Source organism: Stenella coeruleoalba, assembly GCF_951394435.1.
Source record: "Stenella coeruleoalba genome assembly, chromosome: 11".
In the NCBI taxonomy this organism is placed as follows: Eukaryota; Metazoa; Chordata; class Mammalia; order Artiodactyla; family Delphinidae; genus Stenella; species Stenella coeruleoalba.
Window position 1 is genome coordinate 72,830,938 of NC_137157.1, and position 13,088 is coordinate 72,844,025.

A 13,088-nucleotide genomic window follows, 5' to 3' on the forward strand; every position below is an offset into this window, starting at 1 on the left:
ACCAAAATCTCCACCCTGATGTGTTCTGTCTTCATAATTCTGTGAGTAATGAGGTACTACAGACTGCAGCCCTCTTCCGTACTCAAGTTGTAGAACTCCATCATCTACTATGGTATCTAGTTACTTCCTTCACCATAGTAATTGTGCTTCATTTATCTTTATTTTGCCGGCATCTGGCATGGAGTATGACAAGAAGTGATTTTTCACAAATATTTATAGAATGCAATTGAATCAATAAACTTGAAAACAATGACCCAAATGCCCACAAAAGGAATTACTTTAATTGGCCTGAGTTAACAGAAACAAGAAAAATCATAAAATCTTAGAACAACAGTAAGAGCACAAAAAGTATGGATACAGTATATATGAAACTCTCTTAGCCAACACTGACAGTTTTTAAATTTTCTTATTTACAGGAGACAATAGTCCAGATAAGAAAAAATTAGAATTTACATATTTAATATTGGCAGATTTTACTTTTGTGTTTATTCTTGTGATACCCACAAGATACCCCCCAAATTCACTATACAGAGTAACTTGTTGAATAACTAAGGCACAGATCTGAATCATGATTATTCATCTACATGTTCCACTCAGTGAGTGGATAGAGCCAGCCATCTATCACCTGCATGTCAGCCAAGCTTTGTTACCTGTATAAGCAGGATGAATGGTGACTTCAGTAAGATCTACTGGATTCCTGTTACCTGACTTCATCCTGTCACACACTGTATTTTATTGTCATTCTTATTTACCCACTACCTGAAGTTGGAGCAGTGAAACACTGTGTATATCACTTTAGCTTTTATTATTTTTAACATCTTTATTGGAATATGATTGCTTTACAATGGTGTGTTAGTTTCTGCTGTATAACAAAGTGAATCAGCTATACATATACATATATGCCTATATCTTCTCCCTCTTGCACCTCCCTCCCACCCTCCCTATCCCACCCCTCAGAGGCAAATATAGTTTTGGTCATTGTTGATAAGATGATAAGCATTGGTTTTATAGAATCATAAAAGTCATTTTTTTGGATCGATTTCATTTTGTGGTGAAAATAAATGCGTTAGTATTGTTTGGGAAACTGGGGCTTCTCAGGAATCTTAAAACTTGTCTATAAATGTGAATGTATAAATAAATTAATTTTGAATTAAATTTAAAGTTTCTTCTTTAAAATGTTTCTGAAAATTCTTCCAAAAAAATAGCCATGAAATATGAATGTCTCCATTTTTAAAAAGCAAGGAAACAAAAAGAAAAAAACTCCAAAGTTAAACTTTAAAACATATAAATTTTATTGAACATATTTTTGGAATAGTGCTTTAAACTCAGTAGATGACAGGTTGCTTATTTTATTTCAAAGGGAGTGAAACTAGTTTGGTTGGCTGTCAGAGCTTTTCAAATCCAGCACAAGAATTTGAAAACCTTTGTGTGTGTGTCTGCACATGTATATGTGACAGAAAGGGAAAAGGAGGCATTCTATCACAAAGAAAAATAAAATCATTAGGAAGGCACAGATTCACACAATTTAAAATGACGTAATCAGTTTACTGAGAGATTACAATTTAACATGCAATTGTAATGTGCTCACAAGTTTTCTGGGACCAAGCTTAACTAGCCCTTTTTAAAAATCCTTAGCCTGTTCTTACTAGTGTTATACAAAATACTTAAAGGCTTTTGATTCATTTTCCTGATTAGTAAGTTAACTTTTCTTAAATGAAGCAGTAAATCCTACAATGTATATAAGCAAAAATAAAATTTCCCATGAATCTAAGAATTTGAAAAGTAAACAGCTTTATAATACAGTGGTTTTAGAAATAATGCTGTAAAAGTTAAAATTGAATGGTCTTTGCTTCAGTTGAGGATTCACCTGATCTCTAAAATATGGGATATATCAAATTTTGGACATGGCTTAAGTATTGAAAGAATAGACTGAAGATGTATTTTAATAGAGTAGTATCTGAAAGAAGATGCAAAATGTATAAGACCGATAAGTGAGTTAGGGCAAATAATGCGAGGAACAATGTTGGAAAGAGTAAAAGATCATGAGAGTAAAGGCCTACATCGTTCAAGCTTAAAGTCGTTTGCAACATTTCCTTGCCTTCAACTCACTTCAAGAATCATAAACTTGAAAGTGTCCTAATGGCTTCTGATTTTCGTGGAGTTCAAGAACAATAACCAAAAAAAAAGTAGTGTATGATAAACCCCCTCAGAGTTTATCACAACTGAACCAGCAAAAGATTCAAACAGCTCCAGTCAGCAGCCCCTGGAGGTGCTGGAAGAGGAGTTAATGTTATGAACAGGATCATTGCCTTGTGGTTGCACTTGAAGTATAGCTTCTGCCTTTCATTTGGGTTAAGCAAGTGACCCTAAGTTCTGAAAAAAAAATAACTACAGTTAGAATTAGAGACAGAGACAAAGAAGAAATATATACCAAGGCAGAGGAGAAAGAATGAGAAAATGAGAACGAATAAGGGGTATAAAGCTGCACTGTCCTATATGGTAACCATTAGCCATGTGAAGTTATTCAAATTTCAAGTGCTCAGTATTTACACATGGCTACTCATTACCATATTGAACAGTGCAGATGGAGGGCATTTCCATTTTCTCAGAAAGTTATGGTTCAAAGGGCTAATATGGACAGAGGGAGAAATAAAAAGACAGCAGGGACATAATTAGAGGCTAAAATTGAGTGATAATAGAGAGAGAATGGGTTACAGTTAGAGGCAGACGTGGGAGAGAGAATACAAAAAGATGATACAAAGAATTCCTTTTATAACTTATAAAAAAATTAAGACAGGGTAGAATATAGGAATAATAGGTGCAGAAAAAGTATAGAAGCCCACAATCACCTGAGTGGTTTATGATTTTTAAAAAATCCATAACTATCAACTCAGCATACATGATATTCAGACTTTAAGAAACTAACCACCAAAAAGACCAAAATAGGGTCACTGAATTTATAGTCTAAGCACCAAGATCATTTAAGGGTTTTTGTTTGACTTTTTAAAGCACATACAATTAAAATTTCAGATTTGCTCATCCTTCCTCTCTTCATTTGTATATGAAATAGAATAGCTGCCTTACTAGGTCAGGAAGTAAGTGGGTACATGTAAAGAAAAAAACAATAGATTATGAAAAAATCATAGCAAAGATAAACATTTTAAAATGTATATGTAAATTTTTACAATTTGAAGTCCTAATACTCAATTTTTTCTTTATTCTGAAAAATTGAATATGAATTTTATACAGAATATAGGTTATTAATTTTTAAATGAAAAATTTTTCAAAGATTAAGAAATTTAATGCAGAAATGAATGATAATGACCTGAATTTTATACAGGAAAAATGCACAATTTGGAAGAAAAATTCCATTAAAATCCAACTAGAGAATTTATCAAATAGGAGAGTTTGAGCAAAGAACTTAAAAGGAATATCTTCATTTTTCAGAAAATATTTAGATTTAATAACAATTTTAAAAAATTTACATTTACATTTTCATATTTAGAAACATTAAATAGAAAAAATATAGAAACAGGCTTTTAAATTACATGTGGTCAATATTTAGTGATAATATTGACTGATAATCCAAATGGAAAAATTTACCTATATGTTCTCTTTTTATCTTGTGTTTTGAGAGAGTAGTTTACATTTACTATACTGAAATAATGTATAAAATAATCTTACTGAAATAATCTACTGAAATTTTCTAATTTTAAAGTCTCTGGAGAGAGGATAAAAAGAAAAACAGGATGATAATTGTCAGGTCCTTTACTTGGCAATAATAAACCATCCTTCTATGCATATAATTAGATCAGTTTTTGTGAATGCCATATCTTACACTTTCCTCCACTGTTTTGTATTTTCCACTACACAGGCCATTCAGTCTCTACACTTTTTTGTCCAAAGAGATTTGATGCTTTTATATTCATAATTATGGAATTTCTACAAAGAAGACATATAGATGGCCAAAAAGTACATGAAAAGATGATCAACATCACTAATTATCAGAGAAACGTAAAATCAACAGCCATCACCAAAAAGTCTACAAACAATAAATGCTGGAGAGGGTGTGGAGAAAAGGGAATCCTCCTACATTGTTGGTGGGAACGTAAGTTGGTACAACTACTATGGAGAACAGTATGGAAGTTCCTTAAAAAACTAAAAATAGAACTAATGTGTGAGCCAGCAATCCCACTCTTGGGCATATATCTGAAGAAAACCATAACTCGAAAAGATACATGCACCTCAGTGTTCGTTGCAGCACTATTTACACTAGTCAAGACAGGGAAGCAATTTAAATGCCCATTGACAGAGGAATGGATAAAGAAGATGTGGTACATGTATGCAATGGAATATTGCTCAGCTATAAAAAGGAACAAAATAATGCCATTTGCAGCAACATGGATGGACCTAGAGATTATCATACTAAGTGAAGTATGTCAGACAAAGACAAATATCATGTGATATCACTTATATAAGGAATCTAATTTTTAAAAAATGACACAAAATAACTTATTTACAAAGCAGAAACAGACTTACAGATATTGAAAACAGACTTATGTTTACCAAAGGGGAAAAATGGGGGGGGGGATAAATCAGGAGCCTGGGATTATCATACACACACTACTAAATATAAAATAGATAACTAACAAGGACCTCCTGTATAGCACAAGGAGCTCTACTCAATATTTTGTGATAACCTATATGAGAAAAGAATTTGAAAAAGAATGAACATACGTATAACTGAATCACTCTGCTGTATACCTGAAACCAACACAACACTGTAAATTAACTATACGCCAATAAAATGTTTTAAAATTACTACTAAAAAAATGAAGTCTCTGGGGAACTTCTAATTCTAAATCTGAAAAGGTTTTCAATCCTTATATAAATCGACTGACCTTTTTGCAAAATTTTTTGCTCCTCAGTTCTTATGCATTTGGAAACTTTATACCCATCATGTAGTTTTTTTGTTTGTTTGTTGTTTGTTTTTTGTTTTGCAGTACGCAGGCCTCTCACTGTTGTGGCCTCTCCCATTGCGGAGCACAGGCTCCGGACACGCAGACTCAGCGGCCATGGCTCACGGGCGCAGCCGCTCAGCAGCATGTGGGATCTTCCCGGACCAGGGCACAAACCCGTGTCCCCAGCATCGGTAGTCGGACTCTCAACCACTGTGCCACCAGGGAAGCCCCATCATGTAGTTTTGAGACAGCTCTGGCTGTCTCCTCTCACTCTTCAAGAGTTCCTCTCCATGCTCCTTAAAGGCTAGGGTTCCCTAGCATTCCCTTCGCCAGCCACTAACTGGCTGTTTCACTCTACTTGCTCTCCTCCCCTGATGCTATTATTCACTCTAGATGTTGATTACATCTCCATCTTCATGCTTAGAATAATTCTCTAGATTCTGACATGTATCTCAACTGCTTTCTAGATTTCTCTGTTTACATCAGCGATTTTAGTGGTCACCACATTTTCATCCTACGTACCTGCTTTTCTTGTTCTTTCCTACCAATCCCAATTCTTCTCCTTCCTTTCCCTCTAGTTCTCTAACTGGGATCAATGCCCCTTCTTTGTGTGCCCATACACATGGAATGGCATACTTTGGGACTGCAGATAATTCCACTTCTGACATTCAACATATTGTATTGTGTCATCATCTTAAACGCCTATGATACCCAGGGAGCACCATGAAGTAGAGAATGTTTTATTATATATATATATTTTTTTAATTTCCAACCATTATGCAGTTCTTGGCATGAAAAGTTATCCAAAAAGATTTCATGAATGAATGAATGAAATCAGGATATGAAAATAAAACTAGATTTAATAAATACTTAACTACATGTTAGGCAATACTTCACACATTTAGTTGTTTAATATTATGACTCATTTTCCATAACCTTTTGAGGCAAGTATTATTATCTCTACATTAGTGGTGGTAGTAGGGAATAAGCCATTACAATATTAAGTAAAAGGCCTAAAATTATATGGTTGAGAAATGGCAAGTCTTTCAACACACTAACGGGAATCAACTAGATAACTTTTAAAAGAAAGAAAACACAAGGTATCACAGAAAGTACACAAACTCTAAGTAAATTCAGACACATAATTTGGCTCGTAGTTTGTAGTACCCTATTGCTATAGAACGTAAAATGACAAAGCATAGAAAAATTAAAGCATTTTTTAAAATGTATTTTTATAAATAAATTAGCAAACATTCATATATATACAAGTGATATTAAAGGTAGTAAAAATTGAACTTATCTATTCAGAGATGATATAATAAATTATTTCCTTTGGTAAGTACATATATTTTTAAAATAATAGATGATTTTTGTGATGAGTTGAATCACACAAGTATACTGAGGTTTTTAGGAGACAACTCTATAATATTTCAATGAATCACTTAGCTCCCTTCTCAGAGGTAAATTCAGTTCTGACAAAAACTATAAGATCGACCAGGATGATTTCTGATTCCTGCACTTCAAATAGGTTTGATCATGCAGAAGAAGATTTTTTTAAACTAAATTTATGATTGACTTGAAATAGTCAAAGACTAGGTGTTTATACAGAGTGGAAACAAAATACAGAAAGAAAAAGTAGATAAGGACAGCAGAGTAGCCCTGTTTAATGTGGGATAAAAAAAAGTGGTAAGTAAAAGCACAGATGACTCTACTTAACAAAGTCTAATTAAACTGTATGGAGAAAGACTTATGTTGCACCATCTTGACAAGCTTGGTTCACAGGTTTAGACTTCTAAAAAAATTAAATGAACTGACATTTGCATCATTTTGAAACTAGTAAATATTGTCTATTTCAGCCTCAGATGCCAGGAAACTCAACTAATTTGAAATAGGATTTAGTCTTTCAGGATCATATGAAGCTGTTTAAGACCTTTGGAACAATTATAATCTCCATGGCAACAAAATATTTTGCTAGTTTTTTGTTTAATACTGCTTTCACTGTATCTAGATCATGCCCAGTACATAGCAGATGTTCAATAAAATTTGATAATGTGTTCATCCTATCATTTATTATTCAACCATAGTTTATTGAGTAAGAATTCTTACCTAAGGATGTGCTTGGGTTGCAAAGTATAAATAAGGTCAAGGAGCTTAGTGTGATGAAGCCAAAAAACAGGAAATACAACACATCTTGTTGCAACCTAGAGGAAACTGCTGAGCTTTATAGGAGTATCAAGGAATTCCTTTTCAATCTGCTTATAAGACAAGTTGGGGAGAAGCAGATTTGGGAGCTGGACATGGAAATGTGGATGAGTGTGAAGGTAGAGGAGCAGGGGTCAGACTGCCCAGGTTTTGATCCTAACCTTGTCCTTACTAGCCGGATGACCTTGGGCAAATTATTTGCTTTCCTCCCAATGACTCCTCATCTCTAGAGGATGGATACCAATCAATAATACCTTTCTAATTTATTTTGCTCTTTTATTTTAGAATTAAATGATCTAATGTATGTAAAAGACATAGAAATATTCTGACACATAGTAAGCACTCAGTAAAACATTGCCATTGCTACTTTTCCATAACATTATTCTCATGATAGAAACCAGTAATATATTATATTGGCAGCATGTTTTATATATTGTTTGCTGATGATGCACATTATATTAGGGTTAAGTACTGAGATGATGGACTATTTCTCTTTGATCAAATAAGATCATACTCTGGAAGGAAGGAATCCTGGGGGAAATAATCAAAACATAAGAATACACAAAAAGTCTCCCATATATTCAAACTGTAGCCTACTAAAAGCAAATTAAATGACAATATCAATAGATGCAATTAGAAGTATAGACTTTAAAAACTGGATCTATATTTTATCCAAATATGTTTCAAAAAAAGCAGTTGGTCTCATTTTATTCTTAAGACAGAGAGGCAGGAGTAGATGTTTCAGAAAAGCCCAAATGAACTTTTTGGCCAACCCAATAGAAATGACAACAACCTCTGCAATCCCGTTTTCTTTCTTTCACCAGGGCAAGCTATTAAAATCTCACTAGTCTCTAGTTTCTTTATGTTTAAAATGTGGCTAGTAACACTTAGTTTATCTCAGAGCATTGAGTAAGAATCAAATGAGATAAAAGACATATTTTAAATACACTTGAAAAATGATAAATTAAGGCACACAAAGGCACAGATATAATGAAAAGTGTTAAACATTTTTTCAAGGTTTCATAGATAAATACATTTTATAGGCAATAAATAAAGGATACAATTGACTAATTAATCTATACAGAAATTTTGCTGCTTGGAAAAAAAAAAGCTTTTCTACTGCCTTCAAGCTGGTTACAAACCCAAATAGCCACACCTCTCTTGCAATTGCTGCTGTATGGCAGCCACACTTTTCTTCAAAAATGGATTTTGTACCTATCCTTTATTAGTAGATCTTTTATTTTATGTCCCTGTGTGGTAACACTTTAAGAAACAAGACAGGATGTGAGTGAGAGGGGCCAATAATGTAACATTGCATTCTGGGAGGTTGATCCACCTGAGAAATACTGAATGTAGAGATAAATGCAGTCAAAACTTTAGTATCGTAAGAATGATGACGATTTTAGATTGTCAAGTAGATCAGCTGGTAGTTATGGAGAGTGCAATTAAGTAAGGGTGGGCAATACTAGTGTCACATTTCAACAGAATCCAATAAGTGGACACTAATGGACTTAAGAAAACAAACTTGAAATTTTGAGACCCATCTCTCATCTTGGATATGAGTAAATCAGAAGGTACTAAACCAGACATATTTTGAAGAAAATTTTCAGAAAGCTATGAGAGTTTTGCTTTTATTTTGCTATTGTGCTTCCCTTCCCCTTGTTTATTATCAACTATTTAAAATGCACTTTAATTAAACAAAAAACCAAAAAAATAAGATTGGTTCCAACCTGCTTCACTTTTCATTAACTTTCCCTGGAACAAAATACTGGCAGCCTGGACATTGCTCCTCAACATTTCACTTCCCTGAAAACGAATGGTCCCTTTCAATTCACATAATCTCATCACTTTTTAAAGTTGGGATAGTTAAAAATATAAAGTGGTAGAATAATTGTTTCTATTCTCTTTATACAGCTATCTTCTTTGTATATTAGTTCTCTGTTAATTTATCTTTGTCTGCTTTAAATTCATTTTATCAACCCATTCATCTACTTGGCACATTAATTTAAAAATTTCAAACTTGTCTACCCTGACATTCAATTCCTTGTCAAGTACACTTTTTTCCCCTTAATCCCCATATCTGACTGGGATCATTTTTCCTTCACTCTACAGAATTGTGTTGTAGTATAGGAATGCTGATGAAACATTACTTTTATTTTTGTTTGTTTTAAAGTATAAAATATCTTAATTTTTGAAGATTACTACTTGTAGAATTTTATATTTATTGCACTGCTTTAATGATATAATTCCACTGTCTTCTGGATTCCACTGATTTTGCTAAGAAGTCAGATGTCAGTTTTACTGGTTCTTAATTTAAAATACTGTCTTTAAAAAATTGTTTTCTTGAATATTTTCCCTGTTTTTCCCAAATATTTTACTATGATGTTTATAGATGTCATTTTATTTTCATTTATACTACTTGGCGTTCACAATGCTTTATGAATCTGTGTTTTGGTATCTTTCTTCAGTTTTAGAAAATTCATGGTGAATATATCTTCAGATATTACTTCTACTCCATTTTCTTCTCTCCTTTTCCCCTATAAATCAAATTGTATGCAGGCTAAACTTTTTCACCACTTTGCACTTGTCTATAATGCTCCTTTCTGTGCTGCTTTATTCTTTCCTCTCTGTGTTTCATTTTGAATATTTTCCACTAGATAGCCTTAACTTCAGACTGGATTTGAAATAGGAAGGCCAGAAAACTTGAAGACAGGTTGAAAATAACTAGTCAAAGTGGAACAGAAAGAGAAAAAAGAGTGAGAAACAAAGAAGAATAGAGCATGGCTGATATGTGTTACATTAGCAAATGAAAAACTTGTATCTAGTATCTAACTAGTATCCAAGGAGGAGAGGAAAGATAGGATATATCAGAAGAACTTTTTGAAGAAATAAAGAGTTGGGGATTTCCAGATTGACGAAAGATATTATTGTATATGTGCAAGAAATTCAGCAAAACTCCAAGCAAATAATATACAAATAAAACCACACCCAGCATGTTATAAATTAATTATTTAAAACCAAAAAAGGATAAATCTTAAGGGACAAGGCTAAAAATACTCATTACATATAGTAGAACAACAAAACGAGTGACTAATGAGGTCAACATCCCATCAGGGAAAACATAAATAAATAAAAAATAAAACATAAATAAATAGAAAATAAATACTAATTTTTAGCTACACTTTTATATTCAGTAAAAATATTGCTTAAATTTTAATGGATTTTAAAGGACATTTCCAGACAAAGCCTGAAAGTATTTGCATCTAGTAAATGTACTATAATAAATGGTTAAACTAAATTCTTCAAGTGGAATGGAAAACTAACAGATAAAAAGCCAGATTTATATATGTGATGAAGACCCAGAAAAAGAATATCTCTAGGGAAATAACAGAACATCATTGTTTTAGTATTTGTATTTTTATATTTAGATTTTTTAAATTGTTAAAAACCTAGTGACTCTTTAGAGTAAAATATGTTAGAGGGTTTATAATACAGAAGGAAGTAAAATATAAGATGTCCACAAATATTTGAAGGGAAGTAAATATATTTTACTGTGATATGATTTGATGTTTTGTAAAATGATTATGAAATATCATATTATTATGTATTAATATCTCTAGCATAGCAAACTCAAAAATATATAGATAATAAGTCAATAAAGTGTACACTCACCACAAATAGGCAGAGGACAAAAACCAAAGAAATAAAAACAAAAACACTAATTTGAAGAGATACATGTACCCCAATGTTCATAGCAGCATTATTTACAATTGCCAAGATATGGTAGCAGCCTAAGTGTCCATCAACAGATGAATGGATAAAGAAGATATGGTATATATATACACACAATGGAATACTACTGAGCCATAAAAATGATCAGAATTTTGTCATTTGCAGCAACATGGATGGACTTGGAGAGCATTATGCTAAGTAAAACAAGTGAGACAGAGAGACAAATATGGTATGAGATGACTTATATGTGGAATCTAAAAGATACAAAAAACTGGTGAATATTAAAAAAATAAGCAGACTCACAGATAAAGAGAATAAACTAGTGGCTACCAGTGGGAGAGGTGAAGGGTAATGTAGGGATAGGGGAGTGGGAGGTACAAACTATTGGGTGTAAGATAGGATCAAAGAGGTATTGTACAACATGGGGAATATAGCCAATATTTTGTAATAACTGTAAATGGAAAGTAACTTTTAAAAATTGTATAAAAAAATAAATTTTTTTTTAAAAAAAGGTATTGCCAGGAAAATAAGAGACAAGATTGTTAATGAAGAAGAATAAAATGTTTAACCAGGAAACTTGTATAAAATTGTTCAAGAGGATGAACAAAAAAAAATCAAAAACAAAAACAAATGGGATAAATTAAAACCAAATACCAAGACAGGAGTCTTAACCCAGATAAATCCATTATTAATTTTATATGTTTGAATTAAGATTCTTCATGAAAAGGCAAAGATTGTCATACCAGATGATGAAGTAAGACCACATTATATGTTGCTTATAAGAAACACATTAAAAAAAAAAGACATAGTGGCTGAAACTAAAATGTTGAAAATTACATACTATGAAAACACTAAGCTAAAGTAGGCTGTAGTGGCTATAATAATACCTGACAAGGTAGATTTCAAGTCAAATGTATTACCAGAGTTAAAAATGGTATTTTATAATTAAAGGAGGATCAATTATTCAAGAAGATCTAACAATCCTAAGTGTTTACCCACTAACAGAGCTATAAGATACTTGAAGAAAAATTGACAAAGCTAAAAATAGTAGACAAATCCATAATAAATGTTAAATATTTCAATAATACTCTCTTAGTAATTGATAGAGAAAGTGTTAAAAAATGAGTAAAGATACAGATATTTGATCAGTACTATCAACCAACTTAAGTTCTGTGGATCTAATTGACCTAACTGAGATCTAAAGGACAAATACAACTTACCACTGAAGCTTAAATATTCCTCTCAAGTGTACATAGTAGTTAACTAAGGTAATTAATAAGATGGACCATAAAAACAACTCTAAATTAGTATAATTTAAGCAGAGTCTATTTTCTGACCCATGTTTATTCCAAGTACTCTTTATTCTTTTGTGTAGATCCCTATTTCCATTTGGTTGTTACTTTCTTTTTGTCTGAAGAACAACATTTAACATTTTTTATATGGATCTCCTGGAGATAATTATCTCATATTTCATGTTATAAAATATTTATTTTGTTTCCATTTTAAATGATATTTAACTAGGTATAGAATTCTACACTGGGGAGCATAGAGAAAAATGGAGCAGTAGTGGAAAAATGGAGCATAGAGAAAAATGGACCCTCAAACCTAAACGCAGGGAGAGAAGAAAAGGAGGGATAGAAAGAGCTTCAGCCTGTAATGCAGCTCTGACAAAGTGTTGGCCAGGATGATCAGAGCCTCAGGACAAAGATGTCCCATTTAAGGAATCACATATTAGGCAGGAATATGTATCATAGCTCAAGTACCTGAACCATGTTCAGTCATTGGCTGGGAGTAGTCTGGGAAGAGTGTGGTTTGATAAAACGTTCTGGAAGATCCTTAAGTTATGGCAATTGGAGGCTCTCAAGTAACTTTACTCTTTCCAACACAGATTCTCTCTTGAAAAGAGTTCTGAGTGGAGCACTCCCCTGGCTGCCACAGAGACATCCTTATCCTGATATAGAACATATTTGATAAGGCTACAACAAATATCTTCCTTACGATGGAAGATCGAATACTTTCCCCTTGAGCTCAGGAACAAGACTGTCTGCTTTCTATTCAGCATTGTATCAGAAGTGTGTGTGTATATATATATACACACACACACACATATATATTTATGCCATATATATGTATTATATATTAATATAAAGGTATATTACATCTGACTTTTGAAGGATGCAGTATTCTCTCATA